The sequence below is a fragment of the Emydura macquarii genome, unplaced genomic scaffold (assembly GCF_026122565.2).
Source record: "Emydura macquarii macquarii isolate MOO-44397 ecotype Brisbane River unplaced genomic scaffold, CSIRO-AGI_Emac_v2 contig_1119, whole genome shotgun sequence".
Classification (NCBI taxonomy): domain Eukaryota; kingdom Metazoa; phylum Chordata; order Testudines; family Chelidae; genus Emydura; species Emydura macquarii.
The window spans coordinates 9,017,826-9,041,462 of record NW_027131256.1 but is presented as its reverse complement, the minus strand read 5'-3'; the positions used below and the strand labels follow the sequence as shown (position 1 = coordinate 9,041,462).

Sequence of the window (23,637 nt, the reverse complement as noted above, 5' to 3'; positions counted from 1 at the left end):
AAGTCAGCCTGAAGAGTTAAAGGTTAGCAAAGTTATAAACAACGGAAAACAGGGTCTTCTAATGGAAAATGTTGGGCAATCTTAACTATAGGGTAAGGCAGGTAGTGCTGCCTATAATATGTATATATTTGAAAAGGTATTCATAAAAGCTGCTGCAGAAGGAACTCAGAATGGGTATCCCTTTTAACGATAATAGAACCATATTTAAATCCTGAAAATCAAAGGCCAATTTAGTAAGCCAAAGAGTTAAAAAAAAAAAAAAAAGTAGATAAAAAATAAAACAAAATACAAGTAGACAAAAAGCTTAGAGGTTTAGTTCCTTCCATTGTCTTTGCTGTTTGAATGACTACACGCCACTTGAATATTATTCCTTTCAGCAGCGGAGACACTTAATACTGAGGGCAAGGCGTGTTTGCTCTTTTCTGGTTTCCGCTAAGAGTCCATATGGCTGAAAAGGCTGGTTATTTGCTTTCTGGCTCACAATGCATTTTATTATTTGTTTCTCTCTTTCTTTTCCTTCCTTTAAAATGCCATAAATATGTAGCTGTATCTTTTTACACCCTCTAGCAGCTGTTCAATCTGTACCAACAGGTTGACCTTCAGGGGGGAACACGGCATATGCCCCTTACAGAGGATAAACAGCACTACTCAGTCACTCAGAACAAGTAGTTGGGGAGTGGCTTTGCTGTGCACCACAAAGGATCTAGGCCTGTAATGTCCAGATCACACTAGAGAGGCAAAAGCTAGCTCTTTGTCTCTGAGAGCTCCTTGTCTTAATGTACTCAGTTGAAGAGGAGTGAAGAGGAAGGGAGGTAAATCCAAACCAATTTCACCTTCAAGGTGGAAGTCAGTGTGTGATCTCCGATGCTTCCAGGCTCAGCCCCTCCCCTGGGGACCTTTGTCCAACATCTCTGTTAGGAAAGAATACAACTCCACTGAGTTGGCTGACCATCCAGATGATTTCCCCTCCTTTGGAGAGGCCTAGCTGTGAGACGCAGCGGTGCATCAGTGTCAGACATGGAGGCTAGGAAGATTTCTCCCACTGCTGAGTGATAAGTACATATGTGGTTAAGATTCTTTAAGAAATTCCACTTTGTGGGGAAGTATAAATTGCATGATTTAATAGATCATTTAGAGCAGTATAAAGAGAGGCCTTATTTTAAGGCATGAGCATAAGGGGGCAGAGTTTAAATTGAGCTTTCAACCTTAAATCTGTATTTCCTGGTTTCTGATTCCTTAATTTTTCAACATTCAAGTCACATTGTTTTACATCTGCCTTGTAATTTTTGAGCCTTTAAGGGAAGACATTCAGCCCCAATTTGTGTGTGAATGTTACGAGTTTGATACTGAGAAAGTCACGTAAACCAGACTTTTCACAGGTGGCCTCTGTGAATTCCTCATTTCCTGGGTACCCAACACGAGACCCTGGGGTCTGAGTTGCAGTAGTGCTAAGCACTCACAGCTGCAACCAAAGGCTATTGGAGCTATGCTCTGGCCATACAGAGTACATCTGCACTGCAATAAAAAACCCACAGCATCAAGTCTCAGAGCCTGAGTCAGCTGACTGCAGCTTGCAGGGCTCAGGCTGCAGGCCTAAAACTGAATTGAAGACATTTGGGCTCAGGCCAGAGCCCAGGTTCTGAGACCGTTCCACCTCATGAGGTCTCAGAGCACTGGCGCCAGCCTGAGGCTCTACACAGCAATTTTATAGTCCCACAGCATGAGCCCTGAGAGTTTGAGTCAGCTGATCCAGGACAGTTATGGCCGTGCCACGAGACTTTTATCACATACCCATGAGGTGCTATTTAACGAGAAGTACTCTGAAAAATCAGGTTCTAGATATCTCAAATCGAGCACCCAAAATTAGCTGACACTTTGGACAATTTTGGCCTTAATTTTTCTCTCTCAGTTCCACATGTGTAAAATGGAGATAATAATACCACCTCGCCTCACCTCACTGGTGAAGATAAATTCATGGTTTTTAAAGCACTAAGATACTGTCCTGACAGCACCATAGAAATGCCCATGAGGTAATTAATAATTATGTATTCAGAGCAGGGTTTGGACAGTGTGCAGTAAATAAGTCCTGGGGCCATATGTTTCAGATCAAAAGAAACACTGAATAGCCATGCATTCAGTGAGAATCATCCATCCAGGGCACAGAATGAGGCAAGGATGCTGTGGAAAAAATAGTATGTGATCATGTAATTAAAACTCTGTATCATAATGAATACGCACAAGGGGATAAATTAAGGTTACACAAGCAACCTTAATTCTGGTATTTCCTAACTTTTGAGTGCTTGACTTTGCAACCTTAATAATGTTCTTTTAACATGTTGTATATAATACAATATTATTGTTCTACATTACTGAGCATTTTCTTTTCCTCCAATCACTTTATATTGTCTGTAATTCTATTAACTGCTTGCTTCTGTAATTTTCTTTGCATAATTGCTGATACTGTTCTATTTTGTTATCTTAAGTGATCAGTTTTGCTATAAAACAAAGCAGCCTAAGACATGACTGTTTAAGCATCTGCAGGAATGAGACTAAATGTTGGCATTAAAGAGCTAGTGTTCACAGAGCCTCTTTTGTGAAGAATTCCTACTGGAAGTTGCTGAAATCTCATATCTTTTTTTTATTAACCTTTAAAATAAAGTGTTGCCTTTATTACCTCTGTCCTCTGCATCCCTGGCAATTCTTCTTGTCATTCAACAAATTAATAATCAGTAGCAGTAGGAGCCAACTGTGTGTTTGAAGTTCAGGGTGATTTTCTACTGATATGAGATTTCAAGTTTGTGCTGTATTTAAGGCCAGAAGTCTGGGCCAACCAGCTGGGAGACCTGACCTAGGTTGTTTGGGGTTATGGAACTGCTGCTGACCTCACACATCTTGGCAACTACGGGAAAGGAGTATTCATCTCTGAGATGATGTTAGACCTTTTCTACAGTGAGGGGTAGCTCTGATACTGCAGTTGGTAGAGCTGTGCCAGTGGTGATCCTTGCAGCATTGCTACACTGGGAAAATGCATCTTGTTAGAAACTAGCACGATGTTGCCTTCAACAAGGAAAAGGACAGTTGTGTTTAAAAAATGAGTTAAACGGGCCATTGTTAAAGACACTTTGCCCCTGCCTACAAAAGATGCTAAGTTGTATTTCACATCATGTTTAGTTAAAAACATGCTAGCACATTTTCTACCATGAAGCACTTTCTCAGTGTAGACATGGTCTAAGTGTAGACAAGGGTATGCCAGGGTTTCTACTGATTGCCACCCATGGGTAAACTTTAGCTCAATCAGTGAAAATCCCTGCCTATGCTTGTCTGTATCTAGGAGTCAGCACTGGTGCATCTTCTCTGACCTCTGGCCCCCGAATGTTGAATCAAGCCTGATTCTGAGAGTGTCCATGAGGCTGAAACTTTGAATCAGAAAGGGAAATTCACCCACGTTGCAGGCAGCATAGCCATCACAAATTGACCCCAAAAGCCCTCCATAATGAATTCTTTCCCGTACAGAGCTCTGCCAGCGCTCCAGTGCAGGGATTGTTCTGGGGTGGGGTGGGCAAAGGAGGGAAATGCATGGGTGTTGCCAGAGGTGCCATGGGTGAGGGGGGCAAAAAGGGGGCAATTGTTCTGATGTTGCCAAAGCAGACCAATGCCTCAGTGATTTCTTGATGCTACAAGACCCATAGGGGCTATGGCAGTGCCAAGAATAAATTAGGGTAGTGCCTTGTCCCTCAGCAGCAGCAGTAGAATAGAAGAAAAGTAAGCAGGTGCCCCCTGGGCTCTAGCTATAGTGCAAGATTGAATCCAGCCCAGTGTGGCATAAGGGCTTGGAGGCAGGGCGATTCGGGCTGTCTCTGGGGCCTGGTGAGGTGAAGTTCCATCTGGAAAAAGAGGCAAGCTGGGCAGTGTGAGATGTGTAGCAGCAGGGAACAGGCAGAGAAGGGAAGACAGTGTCAGAGGGTTAGGCAGGTGGAAGGTGGTCTCTGCCAGTTGTCATGGGAACAGGACATCAGCATACCCAGGACACTGACTGGAGTCTACAGTCTGGTGTAATTTTAGGGTTAAAGGAATCTAGGCTTAGCAAGACTGTATTGACATAAAGTGTGGCAGCTAAGCCAACTCTGGGATTATGATCAGTAAATCAAGGAGGCATTTTAACTATATAATGGATGTACTTAGCATTTTTTTACTGAGTTGCCAGGCCTTGCTATTGAAGGTGACCTGCAAGGAGGAAAAAATCCTGGCTTTGTGTTCTCTTTTGCTACCTCATGATGTATGAAGGAAGCATGCCAGGCGTGTCTGCTTTTTATAAAAGGTGTTTTTTATTACCTTAGAAATGTCAGGGATGTCAATTTGATTTTTCCTGTGTGACAAAGTCCAGTTGGACAGCTACCAGACAGTGCTTTTTTTTGTTTTAAGGCAGAGAAATGACAAGTGACTGAGAAAGGTGTGGCACAAGTCCGCAGCAGAGACTGCTCCCAGGACCCCAGCGAGATTCAAACCAGTGACCCCTGGGTTCTGAGACCACTGCCCTAATCAGGCTAAAGGCCCCATTCATCAGCTGCAAAGAGGTTACCTCAGGTCAACTAGTGACACCTGAGTTCAATTAAAGACTGCCTATAGCCTATAACACACACACACAGGCACCCCAGCAAGAAGGGGGGGGGGGGGGGGGAATAAGTTGCAGCAGGGGAAATGGCTGCTGGTCTTCTTACAGAGGCAACAGCTGAATTAACTGACTGACTATGTGGGGAAGGACTGGCACTCCCTGCCCAGCATAACAATGCACCATGCTGGAGAGGGACTACACAGAGGTATTCCCTTTTCATGTTATCAATTTGTGGCTTTTTGTTTGGCAGAGGAGTACGGTTTGGGCCTACCCCGAGGTCCCCCTTGTAAATGTTGAAAATTAAAACCTGAATAGGGACTAAAAAGCTCTCTGGAGTGGGAGTGACTTGCTCCAGGCCCCCACTGCCTGAGGGGGGAAATGCTGAGCCCAGTGAAGTGAAGGAGGTTGTCTTGTGGTGCCTGATTTTGCAGGGTGATTTGCTGTGTGTGGGGGGAACATCTCTCAGTACTGCTTACTCTCAATATTTGGAGTGAAAGCCTGGTGCTATTAAAATCAATAGTAAATTTCTGGTGAAGCCAGGATTTCACCCTTGGTGTTTTTCTTAAAGCCCTAGCTCCTAGAGTTATGTGCCTATAAGATTCTAAGCTTTCATTTAAAAAAAAAAAAAAAAAAAAAGCTTCTGATCCACATGGTTGAGGATAAAAGCTTGAAAATATGAACTTTAAAGGCTCAAAAACCAACAAGCAAAGAAACAAGAACCCAAACTATATTACTTTTTTAAATTGTAAGGCATTTCTACAGCCAATCTCCTGATTTTTGGGGAGACTGCATGACTTTTGAATGCTTAGGGTTGGCAATGCTGTCTCAGAAATGTATATTGAGAGCTTTCTTGTCACTTAATTGACAGAAGTATACATGAATTTTTTTTTCTTCCAACTTTTTCTGGGGGGGTTGAGTTAAGTGGGTATTAATAAAACCAATGCAATTGAAGCTGTTTAAATCAAAATAAAGTCCCATCTCAATTAATCTGTTTTTACTTCCCTGATATCTTTGCTGTCGTCATCCACCAGTTCTCTAGTAGGCCGCAAAATCTTCCAGACAAGAACTTATTTTTCTAATATAGAAAAATCATTAAAATAGAAATCTTTCCAGGTCTTCTCTAGGCATCATTTAAACAAGGAAGTTGCATCTCAGGGAGGTGGATTATCTAAAGCAATCAGAGAATCCCTCCTATCAGCGTAGATAGCAGTGTTGCTGTAGCATTTTAAGTGTAGACAAGCCCTCAGATTCCCTTTCCATTATTGTGACCTTCAGCAACTTGAGTCTTGATCTACAAAGGGACCTGGCCACTGTGACACTGAGCATCGCAGTGCCTAACTTTAGGTGCCCAGAAAAATCACAGGAACCACACTTCAATCCATGAAGCCTGAGTTAGGTGCCTAAGCTCCTTGTACAATAAATGGGGAGAGAAAGGTGCCTAAGAATGTGATCTGTGAAGCTAGCCTTTGGGAGATGCTCATGACGGGAATGTCCCAAGTCCCATCCCTGGCTGGAGATAAGTACCTAAGTCTGGTCTGCAGGAAGATGCCTCTCTCTGCCTGCAATCCAGAACCAGGAACCCACTCCTTGGAGTTAGGCACCTAAGTCATTTCTTGAGGGAATGGTAAGCACCTGCCTTACTCCCCACAAAACAGCAGCAGCAGGGGGTGGTGATGGTGCTCATGTTATAACTTTTAGCCCAGTGGATAGAGCCCTCAGCTGGGATGTAGGAGACACAGGTACAGTTCCACCTTCTCTGCATGGTGGGAGAAGGGAGACCCCAGTGCAAATCCTACTCTTGGGGAAAGAGCTCTAAGCACTGTGCTATGAGATATTCTGATGTAGGGTTCCCTAAGGTAATAGTTCTCAACCAGTGGTATGTATACCCCTGGGGGTATGCAGAGGTCTTCCAGGGGGTTCATCAACTCACCTAGATATTTGCCTAGTTGTACAACAGGCTTACATAAAAAGCACTAGTGAAGTCAGTACAAACTAAAATTTCCTACAGACAACTTGTTTATACTGCTCTATATACTATATTCTATGGTAATGTAGCATCCGTATATACACTGTATTAAACATATGTTTTATGTCATTTATTGATGTATGCAAGCACATTAACGAGGTTGAAGCTGTCGTGGCGTGTATGCAGCTGTAATGTAAAATTGGATAGATTTTTAAAATGAGCTGGAAATGGCGATAGTGGCACAGTGAAAATTGTAAAAAATTGAGAATGACTGAAAAAACCCCACATCAGTTCTGTGAGGAATATATTGCTTTTGAATTCACATCTCCAAGTAGCGATCCACTTCAAGCTCTGTTTGGCTTGTGGAGAAACACTATTAAATAACAGTATGAAGCTGGTGCATTTGCAATGACATTTGAAGACAAAACACCCAGTGCATATGGGTAAGTCAGTTGATTTTTTTTTTTTTTCCCCCCCCAAAAAGAATGTTTTCTGAGTTTCAGAATTGCCCATTTAAAATGAAAAGCTTTTGTGAGCTCTATGCTATCTGCAAGTAGTGCAAGTAGTTTTTAAGTGAGATGAAACTTAGGGTACGCAAGACAAATCAGACTCCTGAAAGGGATACAGGAGTCTGGAAAGATTGCAAACCACTGCCCTAAGTCTCTTCTGTTGAAGCTGTTCCACTATGAATAAGTAATCACTGGAGCAGGGGGACTGAACCCTGGGTCTCCCACCTCTGGAAGGGTGGGGGGGTGAGCATCCCTAACATCCAGGGTATAGTCCTCCTTCCTCACTTTCTCTGGCCTAATTATTTAACTAGTCATCAGCCAAAATGGAAGATTCAACAGAAGAGAGTGATGGATTCGCTGCCACCTCCTAGTATCCCACAGCTCAGGTAATGGCTACGTGACAGCTTATGTCAACATAAATTATGTTGCTCAGGGGTGTGAATAAACTACTCCCTGAGCGACATAAATTAAACAAACATAAGCATTGGTATGGACAGCGCTACGTCTGCGAGAGAGCTTCTCCCACTGACATAGCTACCACTGCTCACGGGGGTTGGAATAGTTAAGCTGACCGGAGAGCTCTTTCCTGTCACCTTAGAGTGGGTACATTAGAGAGCTTGCAGTTGTACAAGCTCATTCCTGGAGGATTTCAGCAGAGGTCCCCCACCTTTCTTCCCCTCATAGAGGGAATCAAACCTGGATCTCCCACATGCCAGCTGAATGCTCTAACCACTGGGGTAAAGATTATAAAATAGCCAACCACACCCATAAAATCTGAATGGGACCTAATGTGATGAACATGCTACCAGATCAGGCTGTGCAGGAAAGAGGTGTTTGCCCACTTACCTTTCCCTGGTTCATGGACTGGATGGTACAATACAGGCATCCTGGTGACTAGATTGAGGCAACAGTGCACATGCCCAGAGGTAGGGACATGGGCACAAAGGGAACTGCTACAGCAGAAATTTAGGCCCCAAGTGAGTATAAGCACCTACTGGCTTAGGTGTCAGCTGAGTGGGAGTTGCAGTGGAGCCTAAATACCTTTGTTGATCTGAACCTTACCTGCTCTGTGCCTCAGTTTCTCTGTCTGTAAAAGAGAAATGGCAGGAAGGACTGCAAAACTTCACAAAATAATATTTGTAAGGTGCTTGGAGATCTTTGGGTATAAGTGCAAAGAATTACCATAACGATCTCTGTTATCGGATAAGATTTCCAGTTAAGACAATAATAAGCAAGAGTCACTCCCACCCCTTACTGCTGACACATCATCCTGGCCTGAGTGCTTACTTAACCAACCTACGCTTTGAAGAGACAGCCCTTGTTCTTCCTGGAATCTCATGCCTACAGACAGTGAGTGATTGGTTGATATTTCCCAGGTGTCCAGTGTAGCCCATGTGGAAGGAATAGGTCACCCACTCACAGGTCAGATTTTCAAGCATTCATTGCCTATAAATGAGGCCAAATAGAAGTTCTCAGCAGCTCCCTTTGTGACATTATGGTCAGCTTTTCCAAGCAGCTCAGCACCCAGCAGTCTGATCTCCTTTATCAATCAGGCCATTTATGTTGATACCTAAGGTTAGTGCATTTGAAAAGAGCAAATGAGAAGGAAATAAGCCAAGATTTAGCAGCCAATTAGTATCTGGCCAGAAAGAGGAAGGGAATAATACATTAGCGATGGGGAGAGCGATCTTAAAGAAACCTCCTATCTTGCAAAAATATATTTACATTTTATACAGTAGTGAATAAACACAGCCCTCTTTCAATGACTTGCTAATTCCCTGCTGTTCCAGGGTTTGTTCTCCCCTGTGGAGGACTAGCAATGGAATATCAGGAACCATAAGTTTTCCCTATCCCCTAATGGAAAAAGTGTGGAGGTGAGCATGTGTGTTTGTCAGTGAAATACATTCAGCATTATTGCCCATTGGGTGTTGTATAATGTGAATGATCGCAACCATGTGAAAACTTAATTTTGTTGCATTAGTGCCTAGAGACCTTGATACTGAGGCCATTTTGTGCCAGGCACTGTACAAACAGAGTGGTAGAGAGTCCCTGCCCTGAAGAGCTTGCAATCTGAATAGACACGGAAGGCCTAGGATAGGGAAAAGAGGTAGAGCGTACAAACAATCAGTGTGATGACAGCACATGGCACATTGGTGCCAGGATTTTTTTTTTAAATCTTCTGGATGGGTTTAGGTAGGAGTGATCAGCTACATGGATAGAAAAAGGAAGGGAGAGAGGACAACAGTGAAGGGGGATAGAGGAGGGCAGGAAGGTACGTGTAGCAGGTGTGTAGTGAGACTGAGGTGAAGAGATCACAAGAGGGGTTGGAGCAAACAGCCAAGCACAGGACAGAGGCCCAAATCCACAAAGGACACACCTACCAGAGTGACCCCACAGGTGGTGGGGGACACGCCTATCTTCTCCTGGTTTATGGATCATTCTGGGGCTTGGGCAGGACATAAGCATCCTGACACTTAAAGTGCTGGATTGTCCATATGCCCGGAGGCAGAAATGTAGGTGCTTAGGGAACCTTGGCACTGAAAATTGGGACACAAGGTGAGTTTAGGCACCTACAGGGTTAGATGGCAGCTGAGTGAGGGTTTTGTGGATTGCAGTGGTGCCTAAAACTGGGATTTAGGTGCTCTAAAACTAGAGTTTAAGTACCTTTTGTGGATCTGGGCCAGAATGTCCGGAGTTAAGACTCTGAAAACATCCTCTGTGTTGGCTGCTCTCTGCTAAGGCTGCTTTGGGGCCTGCTCCTACTGGCCTCAATTTCATGGGGCCCGGAGGCTGACTTCTCCCAGAACTCATTGCTTTCTTCCCCAAGATCACCTTTCTCAGAGGGGGGAGCACTGCAAAAGTCAGTGCTCCCGGGATGTGGTATCTCCTCAGCACATGTGGAAAGAAAGGCAAAACAAATATCTCCTCTTTAGTATCTTCTTCTTTAGCTGTCAAAATATTAAAATCATGCAGTGTTTCATTAAGACAACTGTCAATTTAAATTAAAGAAGTGGAGGGGCTGTCATCTTTATTTCCTCCCGCCCTTGAAATAGATCTACTAAAGAGAGAAGTGTTGGTTTTTGTGGGTTTTTTTTTTAAACTCCGGTTAAAATAGCAGTGAAGACACTACAACTCCGCTTTTAGTTTGGGTCAGCTGCTCAAGTTAAAGCCTAGAGAGGAGTCTGGGGTTGCACTTGAGCTGCTAACCCAAGTTAAAAGCAGAGTTGTCACATCTTCAATGCTATTTTAAGCCAAATTTAGCTAACTCTGATTAGCCAGAGTTAAGGCCACATGTTTTATTTGCAATATAGAACTACCCCTAAATTGCAACATAACATTACTGTGCACCATTAAGCTGCAGCCATGTTCCACCACAGAGATAGCTGGACTTGAGTAGGGCAGATAGGTCCTGTGTACATACATCCTGTAAAACCCCATGGGATCTTTTGGGACGAGAATTACTAAACAGGCTGTACAGCAATTTCCCTTTAATTCACAGCTCTGCATTTGCTTAGAGTCCAGTCAGTATATTATCCTGACTAGCCTCCCCCTAGGCTTTTTACCAGCTCAGATCTGTAGAACTCAATCATTTTGTATTGTGTTTTTATTTACATGGCACCACTTCAAATGTTACAGGAAGTTTTGTTTGTTTCTTTTAAAAAAAAAAAAAAAAAAAAAAATCTGCCTCTTGCTGCTATTTTGCCTTTTGTCACCGCAACTGCATTGTTCATTTATTTGAGTTCCCTTTGTGCCTCGTCTCACGGCTGTGGCCAGTGGTGTAGTACAGAATATGCATTGCAGTAAGGAACACAGGAAAAAAATCTTATTCAGCAACACAAGATTGTGGTTTGGGGTGGTTTTTAAAGCAGAAATCATGCCCTATGAAGCTTAATGTTTGTATAGCATCTTTCTCATAAACTGTATCCTTGAGCAGCCTTAAATCTCCTATCGTTTGTGATTAAAATAGTAATTGGAAGAGAGAGAAATAGACGAAGGAGAAAAGAAATGAGATGGAAAGTTGATGAGGCAGAGAGAAATAGGAAAGCTGTTCCCAACTGCAGGAACGTTCGAAGACACAGCTTTCAAATCAGTGGTAGAGAGATTTCTATCAAGGGAGTTTGGGGGGTGCGGGGGGCAGATGCTGAATGAGTGGTGTCACCCTTGACAATGTTAAAGCTATCAATAAAGACATCAGGAGAGGAAAAACATAGGGATGCTCTTTTAACTTCCTTAAAATATATTAGACACACAGGACTGAATTTAGCCTTGGTGTAAAGTGGCTACAACTCCCATTGCAGGGTGTTGTGAAAGCTTAGGCTGGGACTGACTTGGCCCAACATGGTTTTTGGAGAAACAGCTGGGAGTTCCAGGGGAGATAATAGACCATTGGCATCTGTGAGCAAGGAGGAGAAAAAGGGGGGGGGGGAGAAAGGGAAGAGCCATGACTTAAGCTATGTCTACACTGATGGTGGCAAATTCTCCGCCATCAGATCAATTTATCCGGTTCGATTGAATGGTAGTGAAGACCCGCTCAATCAATCCGGAAGTCGATCTAATAAAACCACCTCCCCAAAAAGCGTAGTGCTGCATCGATGGGTACGCATTTCCCATCAGCGCAGTGGAGACGGCACGCTAAATGGAAGTTATGAAGTCCAATGGGAGTTACGCAAGCTATGCAGAGTAGCTTGCGTAACTCCCGTCGACTGCCGCCAAATTTCGCTGGCAGAGTAGACCAGGCCTGGCTGGCACAACAACATGGATTTGCCATTGTCGTGCACCCTGGCTAGTCTTTTACACTGATATAAAGTGCAACCACTATTTGCATTATTATTTGTTACTGTAATGCCAAAGAGCCCTATTCATGGACCAGGCCCCATTTGTGCTAGGTGCTTTACAAACAGCTTGTACTTGAGGGAAGGGACCATCCTTCTAAGTACCATTATCAATCATCATCATTTCATTTTCATGGTACTCATGACCAAGACTTGTAGGAAATCAGTGTCTCAGTTTAGAATAGATTTCTTTTTTTCCAATCAGTTAAATGAAGTTCCCAAAACAAGGATCTTTTTTTAAAAAAAAAGTCCAACCCTGCTCTACAGTGGTTCAGAAGTCTGCAGTGCCACTCTCCCCAGCTGTAGCATTTTGCAGCAGTGACTATAGAACATAATAGAAATTCTTAACATAAGGGAATCCTGGGTAGCATTTTATAGCTTTTATGCTCTATTTGCACAGGGGTAACTAGTACAAGGCAGTGGAGAATTATGCCCAAAGAGGGTTACTTGAACTGATTCCTGCAATAAATAGGGAGCCAGTGGAATTGTTTAATAGTGGGAGGATATGGCTGAGGTTCTTGCAGATTCCATCCTCTTATCTCTGGCCCACACCTGTGGTTATTAAGTAAACATTGTTCTGCATTATAATTTTGCTGTTATTCCTGGCTTGGCTTTTTATATAAATCTGCTCTTTAATCATTTCACTCTAGCATTTGCATTGTAACACGTCCACTACAGAGCAGTCCTGCTAGAAGGAGTGATTAGGAAACACACACTCACTGTATCTGAAAGATCACTTCGTATTTATCCCTGCAATGCTGACTGAATCTGTAACACACAGAAAAAAAATCTCCAGCCCATAAGGGCAGAGGGAGTTGTGTTGGACAGCCTAACAGAAGTCAATCAAATTATAATTAGCGCTAATCAGCACTCCCTTGAGCTGAAACACTCTACCTGCAGCTGAGCAGCACTTAGGACAAGGTGTGAAATAATTTCCTGCATTGGAAACACATTCTAGAGCAATCCCTTCCAGTCAGGCTTGAATGCAAAAACCCCACCGATTATGTAAACTAGGGGCAAACACAAAAGCATACAAAGGGAATGGCTTTTTGGAGAGCAATATAGCCAAGAAATCTCTAAACATGGTGGTGAGTAAAACTCAGTTCTGTTTCCTTTTCTTCTTAGCTGAGAGGCTTTTTAGCATGGCTTTTTGGTTCTTATATAAGACTTCTCATTAACTAGTTGCAAAGCAGGAGTGCAGAGAAAGACAGGCAGCCTTCTTCTATAAAGATTTATTTACTCTAGTGAAATTTTGATATAATGTTGGCTTCCCCTAACATCTATAATCTACTTAAGTCCCTTTGGGTACGTTTACATGGCAGCTAGCCACTCATGGCTGATCCATGCCAGCCGACTGGGGCGCACTGGGCTCAGGCTGTGGGCCTGTTTCATTACTGTGTAGACTTCCAGGTTCCAGCGGGGTCCTGAGGCCCAGGCTCAAGGACCAGCCTGAGCCTGGACGTCTATAGAGCAATGAAACAGCCCTGTGAGTCCAAGTCAGCTGGCACAGGCCAGCCACAGCACTGGTGCTGGAACCGGGGGGTGGGGACTAGGAAGCCATAGCTGCCCTCTTGCCCACTTTTAACAAAAGAAACATAAGTGCAGAATTCGTGTCCCTCCAAGATTTTTTTCTTCACAGAATAATAGATTTTGCTGGGGAGGCACTGCAATTACACCTTCCATCTACCAGGGCTTGTTGTGGAACCAGAAGAGAGGACTGTTGGCTCATCACCGGAGTAGTCAGCTTCAAAGAGGCAGGGGTACTTTGGCCTTGGACACCCTCCCCCACTTCTATGAAGGTTCTGACGCCCTGGAGCCTCAGGTGTCCAGCTGCTGTGTAGACATAACCTTTGCAGAGCTAGGCCGAAGTGACTTGCTCAAGGTCATATGGAGAATCTGTGGGATAGCAGGGAAGTGAAGCCAGGTTTCCCATGTTCCAAGATAGTGTCCTAACCATTGGCCCATCCTGCCTCCTTCCCATTACTGTCCCATAATACACCAGTCACTACTCAGAGGGCCTGTCTGGTGTCCTTCCTGTGTGCCCCTAAGCAGGGATCAAATACAGAAGCTATTTACCTGTGCAGATACTCTGTTGACCCATTCTGATCTAATAGTGTTACACCCACTTTACACTGGTGTAAATGACTGCACAAGATGCAGGGAAAAGAAACTGATCCACTGTGGCTGGCAATGCGTATGTTTTGCAATGTAGTCTCAGGTTAAGATGTAAACAGAATTTATGAAGAGAAGTATTCTTACGAATGCCTTCAACCCCATTTTCAGTAGCGGAAGTCGCTTTGGGCTAAGCCACGGAAAGTTATTGACAGTGAAGAAACTGGACAGCCATAAAAGCAATGTCATAAACCCGTTCAGAGATCACTGCACTGTGCTGGTAACTTAATCTGTTCATTTAAAATAGTATGACTGGAACAAATGTGTGCTGATGCACCATCCTAATAAGAGAGAAACTGTTCATCTGCAGAGCTCTGATTTCCGAAGTCTGCCTTTGCATCCAGAAACTGCCTTGACAGCAGCTATGGTTTGCGTATTCCTTTCTCTGCATATGGATTGAGGCAACACTTATTTGGATAGAAAGAATCTTAGACTAGGATTGGAAGGGACCTCGGGAGATCATCTAGTCCAACCCCTGCTCAAAGCAGGACCAACCCCAACTAAATCATCCCAGCCAGGGCTTTGTCAAGCTGCACCTTAAAAATCTCTAAGGATGCAGATTCCACCACCTCCCTACATAACCCATTTTGGTGCTTCACCACTCTCCTAGTTAGGAAAAACTTTTTTTTTTTTTTTTTTTTTTTTTTTTTTATATCCAACCTCAACCTCCTCCACTGCAATTGAGACCATTGCTCCTAGTTCTGTCATCTGCCACCACTGAGAATAGCCTAGTTCCATCCCCGCTGGAACCCCCCCTTCAGGTAGTTAAAAGCTGCTATCAAATCCCCCTCATTCTTCTCTTCTGCAGACTAAACAAGCCTAGTTCCCTCAGCCACGTGGAGCTGGTCCCAGACCTCCCTCGGTCATGTGCTCCAGCCCCCTAATCCTTTTTGTTGCCCTCTGCTGGACTTTCCAATTTGTCCACATCCTTTCTGTAGTGGGGGGGCCCAAACCTGGGCACAGTACTCCAAATGAGGTTTGAAGAAAAAAAATTGTTGCTCTAAATTTCCTAAATAGGCTAGGAAGGTGCTTGTCAGTAATTAAAGGTGTATAAGAGAGAGCCTGTGGAATCCCAAAGTGCAGCCCACAGATAACCGTTCCATGCACCTGCACAAGGAAGGCCAAACTGAATTTTGGGACTGATCCCACAAGGCACAGTGCCGATAGAAGAGCTGGTTGAAAGATAGAACTTCCGTTCTGCAAAAATATTTGATTCCAACATTTATTTTCATTCTGAATTGGAACAAAAACAAAATTTTCTGCAATGTGAAATTTTCCAAACATGTGATTTGATCGGCCCGTTGCATGTTGATCAAATCAAAACACTTTAATCCAATTTTGCCTTTTTATATTTAGAATGGAATTTTTTTTAAATGTAAATTGCTTCATTTCAATTTTTTCTAAAGAAAATTTCCTCAAAATCAACACAATCCCCCAAAGATTTGATTTCAGTAAAATGGCATTTTTGGACATAAAGGTCTAATAAAAATTTTGAGCAGGTCAAGCTATTACTGTGAGTAGGCCCAGGGAGGCTGTACTAGGTAGAAATTGCTGGTTGGCTGAATTCCCTAATAGTAAAACCTACAGTGGGTACACTGTTGAAGTCAGTCAGTGAGCCTACTCCCTGTAGTAAGCACAGCATCCATTAGTAAGTGTTTTGCAGGTTAGTGCTCCAACTTAGTAGTTTCTCTCTTATTTGTTCGTAGGCAGTTTGTCTCAGTGGATAGAGCACTAGATTGAGAGTCAGGACCAGGCAGAAAACAGGGAGACGTAATTGGTTACATGATCCCCACCCTTACCCACGCTGCATTGCCAAGTGTGATCTGGCCCACTATCGCTGAAGAATTGTAAGATAGGAATTGGATAGAAAACTAGCTTACAAGTAGGACACAAGTGGCCGTGGGTGGGTTCTGTACAAGTAGGGGAAAGATTACTACTGAACAAAGTTCTGAAAGGGAATACCCTATGCTGTCTCACCCACTACACATAAATGTTTTGTGGGAGGTTATTGGAAATAAGATTTCAGAGTTATATTTGGAGTAATCGTATTTTGAGCCTTGAGACAAGCAGAACTACAAGGTCCTATAGCCACAAGAGTGACTCTTGTTGTTAGGGTGTGCAAGACTTTGTGATGCGAAATCAGTATAGCTTGACAAGAGCAAGGCCCTGAAAGCATTGCTAAGCTTTTGCAGCAAGTATAGCAAGAGTTAGGCCTCTCAGAAGCAGAACCCAGACACTGCCCTCTGACCGACGTTGGGCTGAATGAGGAAGTGCCATGGGGCCTGGAGAAGCCCGAGATGAAAACATACACCTGTTGATGCTTGATAAACAGAATAATTCCTGTTTTAGCAATGAATTAAGCAGAAGTAATGCTATAAATTAAGCTCTTTTTGAAGTAAACAACTAACGTCACCTCATTCCCAAAGGTTCCTAACTAACTACCAATAGACTAATAGTAGCCAAATGTTAAGACCCAATCCCTAAGGGGGATTGAGATATACATTATGTATTGCTGGGTAAAGCTTATTGTAAGGTGAAGAGGAAAAGAGGGTATATCAGACCCCCAGGAGCCTCCCCTAGTGAGACCCTCCGTGAATCTGTGGAAGCGCTAGCGGATGCCTCGGCCAGGACGGTTCCCCGGTCGCCACTTGCTTATCAGAACGAAGTATGGGTCTCCTCGTTCTTGTGTTGGTAAGCGCCCCCTTTCCCGCTTATATAAGTCTCGATGGGCCCCCAGGAGTATATTGGTGTAGATGTCCTCCTGGCAGGTTTCTTCCTTGGTGTACGGTTAACCTTACTGTTTACTAATGGTCATTGCTGCTGCTGTTGCTCAGCCAATAACAATAATAATGAACCTGGGCATTTCCCCCTGATATAGGATGCCCACTCCTACCTGCAAGTTATTACTCTTTATCTTTGTAATTGATTGTGCCTGCATTTTACTCCTTGTAGTAAAACTTGTGCTGAGACTTCTGTTTCATTATGGCAGAGGATTCCCAGTCTTGTCCTTGTCTCGTTGCCTCTTCCAATAAATAAGCTAAATTTTCAATCCATTTTGTCCGTTTGCTCCATTCCCGCCACCGAGATAAAATACCGAGCATTACACTTGTATTCTGTAGCATTGTGTCCCATCTCCTCTGTGTGACCAGGAACCCAATGAGCTGACCACGTCAGTCAGAGGCTTATTAGACGGTATGGCCTGAATCTAGAGAAGCAGGCTGGGAAGCAGTCAGTTCTCTGGAAATGCCATCATCCCCCAGCAGGATAGTGAGTGACTACGCATTTGGCCAACAAAGCAGAAGTTGGCATTTTTATATCCGCTGGCTGAACACAGTCTGGAGGCAGGATATTGTTTGCCAGTGTAGCAGCTCTTGCACAGCTGGGCTGAAGTTGTTTGTGAGGGGTCAAGAAAAGCTTTGCACTGAGGAGCCCTCAGCTGTGCAGAAATGAATGCACATGGAGCAAGGAATTTCCTCGTTCACACTAGTGCCCATGCCCAAAGTTGATACGGGAGTTAAATGGGGGTAATCTGTCTGCTTATGTGAGCTGGGGGTGATAAGGAGGACTTGTATGCTCGCAATTTGGAAATATCCAAAAGGTCTGGAGAGGTGCTGCTACACCTCACTTATGGCTCTTACTGCTGTGAGCCAGTTGGTGTGTGGAAGGTGATGCTAATCCTCTGCACCTACAGAATCTGTGTTTTCAGTGGTTGATTACTACTGCAACCATGGACTTATCCAGCCTTCTCCCCCTGAAGGTAGGGTGACCATGTTTTCCCACAGAGAAAAGGGGACACTGCACAGGGCCGGCCTGAGCCCACCCTCCCCCCTGCATGCAGGACTGGCCAGAGCCACCCAAGGCCAGCGCCAGCCCTAGTCCTCTCTGCCACCTGTTCACACTGGGCCGGCTCAAGCCAAATTGCCCCCCACCCCCACATGTTCCTTTGTGCCTCTCTAAGAGTTGTACCCTGGTTTTTTTGTTTGGTTTTTTTGCACAACTGGGCATTTGTCTCATTTGCTCTTGCTAACTGATGATCAGCTGGCAAGAGCAAATGGGACAAATGCCCAGTTTTGCCAAAAAAAAGTCAGGATGGCCGGGACAGAGCTTAAGGAAGGGACAGTCCCGGCCAAAACGGGATGTATGGTTACCCTACCTGGAAGGGAAGTGGCATGGGGGAAGACATTAAACAGTGCCCGCATTTGTTCCTCAGCAGAGAAGAGTCCACAAATTGCCTGGAGAAAGCCTGGAAGAGTTTCTGAAAGGGAAGGGATCCCTTGAAGGGAGGACACTGTTCCAGTGTGTCAGAAAGGAAACCGAGACCAGGCCTGCTTGAGTTCAGGCTGTGCGGGACCCCAAGTTTAGGGCTGTGTAGGTACTGCTGCTTGTATAATCCTATTGAATAACGTGCCATAGGGAGTGAGATTCTGCCCTCTTTCACTGGTGTAAATTTAGATCTGCTCCACTACACGTCAGTGGATTTACTGAAGATTTACACACTCTAGCCTAAAGAGCCCCAAAATCCTGTCATTTAGAGCTAAGCCGAAGTTTGCATCTAACTCTGTTTGGTAAAGAATGAGTGGTGGCATGCCATGAGTATGTGTGTGTGCTTTGTTCTGCATCAGTCCTTCAGTGTATTACCTGCTAGTGACTATTTATTTGCTAAGCATTGCCACTGTGCTCAACAGTTACTTAGTGAGTTCCAGCATTCATAAGTGGGATGCACTTATCTTTGACCGATGTTTGGGGGAGAGGCCCTGGAAATCTCTGGGATTCTTGAGGCAGGGCATTGTGGGGGCGGGAGTGCTATTAGCTGGTGTTCCCTTTAGCATTTCTGGTTCCCAACTTTTCTTTAAACACTCCCCGTCCCACCCTCTTGCAACCATTCCTTTCTGGTTTTATTTGGTGCATATCCCTGCCTTTTGGCTCCCAGAGGAGAAATGAGGAAGTGAGAACATGATACACCGCATTAATTGCACATCTATAGCACCTGACATACGCCACATTGGGCCTACTGTGTGTAGGGCAGGTCACGGTCCCAGAGGAGGAATGTTATCTTTATTGCTCATGTTGCAATGCAGTAAGTCTTTTAGTATTACAGTGGCAGCTAGATGCCCTGACCAGCAGCAGGGCCCTCTCGTAGTGGATGCTGAACACACCCATGCTGATAGATGTCTCAGCCCCCAACAAAGCTTACAATATAAATAGACAAGACAAATGGTGGGGGGAAAGGATAGAACAGATGGGGAGTTGAGGTGGAGAGAAGTTGTGACTTGCCCAAGGTCACACAGGAGGTTTGTGGCAGAGCTAAGACTTGAACCAGAGTCCCAGTTCAGTGCCTTACAGCCCCTCCTCCCCCACCATCTATCCTTCCTGAGAGTAAGGAGTCGACATTATGAAGGAGGTTAAAAGCTTCTGCAAAGGCAACTTCAGTGGGATTTTTTTTTAGTAAGATTTGAATCAAGCAGTCTCTCATCCTGACAGATGGTCGCAGATCCTTAACACACAGGCTGGAACTGCCTTCCAGCCCGGGACCACCCTCCCCAGTGCAAAGTCTTTGTTCTTCAGATGTTCCTTCAGGTGTTGAGTTGGGGTTGGGGGGAGAGGCGAAGTCACTTCCCCTCTTTATATTGTTTCTTCCAGCTTGCTGGAAAGATCTTCTGCTGTGATGTAGGGATCAGGCAGTCTGTATTGGTCAAGCAGTGTCTATTGTATACATGCTCCTTCTAAGAAGCCTCTGCCTAGTGGGAGAGTGGATTCCCTTTAATGTGCCATGGGATGAGGGCTACTCTTAGCTGTAACTGAAAGGCTGGTTGTGGGTGTTCCCAAGCTCACAACACTTTTCAGTAACACGTATAGCAATGCTTCAGAACTTCACATACAGTGACGGCACATACGATCCAACAGGATATTCATGTTCAGTAGGTGAAGACTTTTAAAATGATACCTGGCAAGGCATATTTTGTACAAAACAGATCATAATCATCTCAGTGGTGAATATGGGGGTTTCAGGGTGCTACTATGAGAGAGTCACAGGTCTGGTGGAAAAGTGGGAAGGAAGAATTAAACTGAAGCAAAACTTTTTAAGTGGGCAGGCGCGTTAGACCAGATGGCAGGGTCCTCTGCCTCCAGTTCTTCTTTTCCCCCAACATAAATGCTCACGTTGTGCATTGTGATTAATTCTTCCAAGCTGTCTTATTTTGGTGAAGTGGTGCACTAACAGGCCAGCTTGCTACAAGGAACCATGTTGTGCCATTTGTGTGTAATGACATGTCATCTCTGTAACTAAAACAGAAACGATCTCCTCCATGCTTTTCATTTAGGAGCTGTTTGGGTTTAAATTAGTGAAGTTCGTACAAAACCAGCCTGCAATTGCTATAATGTGTAACTTTGTACTGACAAACTAGAGAATGGGGTCGTGTGCATACTAGCGGAGGTGAAATGAGGACTTAAATCGCTGTCCTATATTGGACAGTTCTTACCGCAACAAAAACACTCTTATTTCATAGCCCTACCTTTGTTTACCACAACTGTACGCTTTTGTAACAATCCAGATGCTACCTGACTAGCTCAGCTATTCTTGAGAACCACAGAACAATCACAAAAGGCTGGACAAGCTCATGTGCTATGACAAAAACAGCCAGTCCTAAAGGTTAGCATAAAGAGTAAACAAAACTGCAGTTACCCACAAGGAGTTACATTCATGGAGAGAAACAGAACCACATTGTTTGACAATCGGAGAACAATGAGGTTCAATGAGAAACCAAGTCCTAAACCAATTCTGCCAAGAGGTTGGAATGCATCCACTCAGTGTAACCTCACCTCTTCTTTATCTCAGCTCATACAGTATTGATACTGTATTCCTCCTCAGAGCTCATGAGCATCTGACAAAACTCATCCTTGCCTTGCCAGGCGTTCTGTGCCAGTGGAGAAAAGGGAGTTGCCATCACTGTCCCATTCTCTTTCCCATCCTGTCCTCTTTCATCAGGCAAGCTAAATCTTCATTAACCAACCCTGGGAGCTTGTCACCCACGCTACATCAGGTTCTTTACCATCCAGCATTAGTAACACGTATATAGCAGTAATTCCTAGAATCCAATCGGCCCCCATTGTGCTAGACACTGTACACGCTCCTAATACATGAGTGCCGCCCAGAAAGAGTTTACAGTCTAAAACATAAGACAAACAGGTGGACAAACAAGCGGGCTGGGGTGAGGGGCATGAAAGACAACAGACATTAGGATATACGTAATCCTTAACCATTGTACTGGGAGCCATGCTTTTTCTATATACTTTCCTGCATTTTAATTCCTAAGGACTTTGTGGCTTGGATGACAGGCATGTTCCATTCTTTGGTGTACCTCGGATCCATCTAGGGCCTGATTTTTTGGGGGCAAGCAACCAAGGTGACTGCCTGGGGTACAGGGCTTGTGGAGCGCTGGGCTCAGGGTTCTGTTTGTCAGTGACAAAAGGGAAAATAGAATGTTTGAAGTAAAATGTTTCAGGTATTCTGTATGTGGATTCATTTTTCACTAACATTCTAGAATGTTCTGGACCTTTGTAGAAGCTCATGGAACCTTCCAGACTTTCTGAGAACTACATTTTCCTTGAACCTCCTAGAATGTTAGCCATAGACCGGGCTTTAGGCAGTAGCAATCATCCAAGTGCAAAAGAAATTGAGGAGCAAAGCATAAATGATAGAAGTCCTATTACTAAGGAATTAGCATATTTACCTGAAGATAAGGAATAGAAATGTGAGGAAAGTGAGAGAGAATCATCCAGCTTTCCTGGCGGCATAAAGGGAAATGATTATATAAAAAGAATGGCTCACATGAAAAGGAGAGTAATGACAAAGAAAAATCTGGTTTACATGAAAAGGAGAGAAACAATAAAGAAGAATCAGTCTCGCATGATGTTAGAAACAGCAGTGAGGAAAATTACATACCACAAATCGATGCATGAGATCCTGCTTTATGGCAGGTGATCCTAAACTCTGCCAATATTGATTGAACAATTTTGAATGGGCCAGGCAAAATCGAGGATATGACATTTCCAGTTAATGAGGAGAAGCATCACTTCTCAAAGTCACACTGCAAAAGAGTTCTCGAGAATGGTGAGAAACTGAATCAGTGTTGGCTAGTTTACTCGAAATCAACTGACACGGTGTTCTGTTCCTGTTGCAAAATATTTGACAAGAATGCCAAATCATTGTTTGTGCTTTTCAGGTACAATTACTGACATAATTTAGCTGATGCTCTGAACAACATGGAGGTCGAGTCCAGGCTCACGCTGAATGCACAGATGCAGAAAACCAGTGCATTATTAATGTAGAAACCCAGCATTGGAGAAATGTGCTCAAGCATCTGATCTTGATAACCCTCTTCCTTGCAAAGAATAATTTGGCTTTCCAGGGCTCATTGGATAAGTTCATTGAACATAATGGTAATTTCCTCAGTTTGGTAACGCTCCTTAGGAAATACAATGATATCATGCGTGAGCACCTACGCTGGGTAGTTCGTAAAGAAGCTATGGACCATTACTTCAGCAAAACAATTCAAAATAAATTGATTGACCTTATGGCAAGGAAGGTGCTTCATAACCTATTGTTGTGGCCCAGCAAAGCAAAGTACTATGTCGTAATAATGGTCTGCACTCCCAACATTAGTCACAGGAAAAAGATGTCATGTATAGTAAGATTTGTTGATGATGAGGGCAGCTGTATCCAAGTAAAGGAACCCTTTATTTGTTTCCAATCTGTGGATGACTCTACTGGAAAAGGCCTAACAACTGTTTATGAACGTTTTGAATGAGAATAAAATAAAGCTTCAGGACAGCCATGACCAAGGCTACGACGATGGTGTGAACATGAAGGGAAGAAACAGCGGCATCCAGGCACGGATCATTGTGCTGAATCCAAATGCTTTCTTCATGCCTTGTGGCTGACATTCCCTCAACCTGGTTGTGTCAGATGCAGTGTCATCTTTAAATCCAGTATCTCTCTTCAGAATACTGCAAAGGATAGATGTCCTATTTTCAGCATCAAGTATCAGGTGGAAGATCCTCATGGACAATGTTACAAATCTGACCATGAAACCGATAAGTGACACTCACTGGGAGAACTGCATTGACAGCGTTAGGCCAGGGAGGTACCAAGTGATTGAGGTTTACGATGCTCTGATGAAACCGGCACGGTTGAGTAAAGCCAATGCTGGAATCCAACGCTAAGCACAAAGCCTGGCAAACAAGATCACTGACTTCAAATTTCTGGTCTCAATTGTGGTTTGGCACGATATTCTGTTCCAAGTAAACATTGTAAGCAAGGCATTACAAACTCAATCAATGGACATCATGACCTCTACTACTTTGATGAGAAACTGCCTTGATTTCATTATGACCTACAGAGACAATGGATTTGAAGATGCCATCACTTCTGCCAAAGAAATGGTGGAAAACTTAGGAGTTGAGCCGGTCTTCAAGAAAACTCTTTCATTGAAAAAAGAGACAGTTTGGTTACAAGGGCAGAGATGAGGTGATGGGAAGCTTGGAAGA

At 43.9% G+C, this 23,637-nt stretch overlaps 1 long non-coding RNA gene across 1 annotated transcript in view; it reads left to right on the top strand.

Moving 5' to 3' along the window:
• Positions 1-4,678: 4,678 nt before the first annotated feature.
• The window catches only part of LOC137151873 (uncharacterized), a 37,817-nt gene continuing 18,858 nt past the window's right edge, over positions 4,679-23,637 (top strand). The window contains exon 1 of the long non-coding RNA XR_010919386.1: positions 4,679-4,817. This is a non-coding gene — a long non-coding RNA (uncharacterized lncRNA). The remainder of the gene's footprint in view (positions 4,818-23,637) is intronic.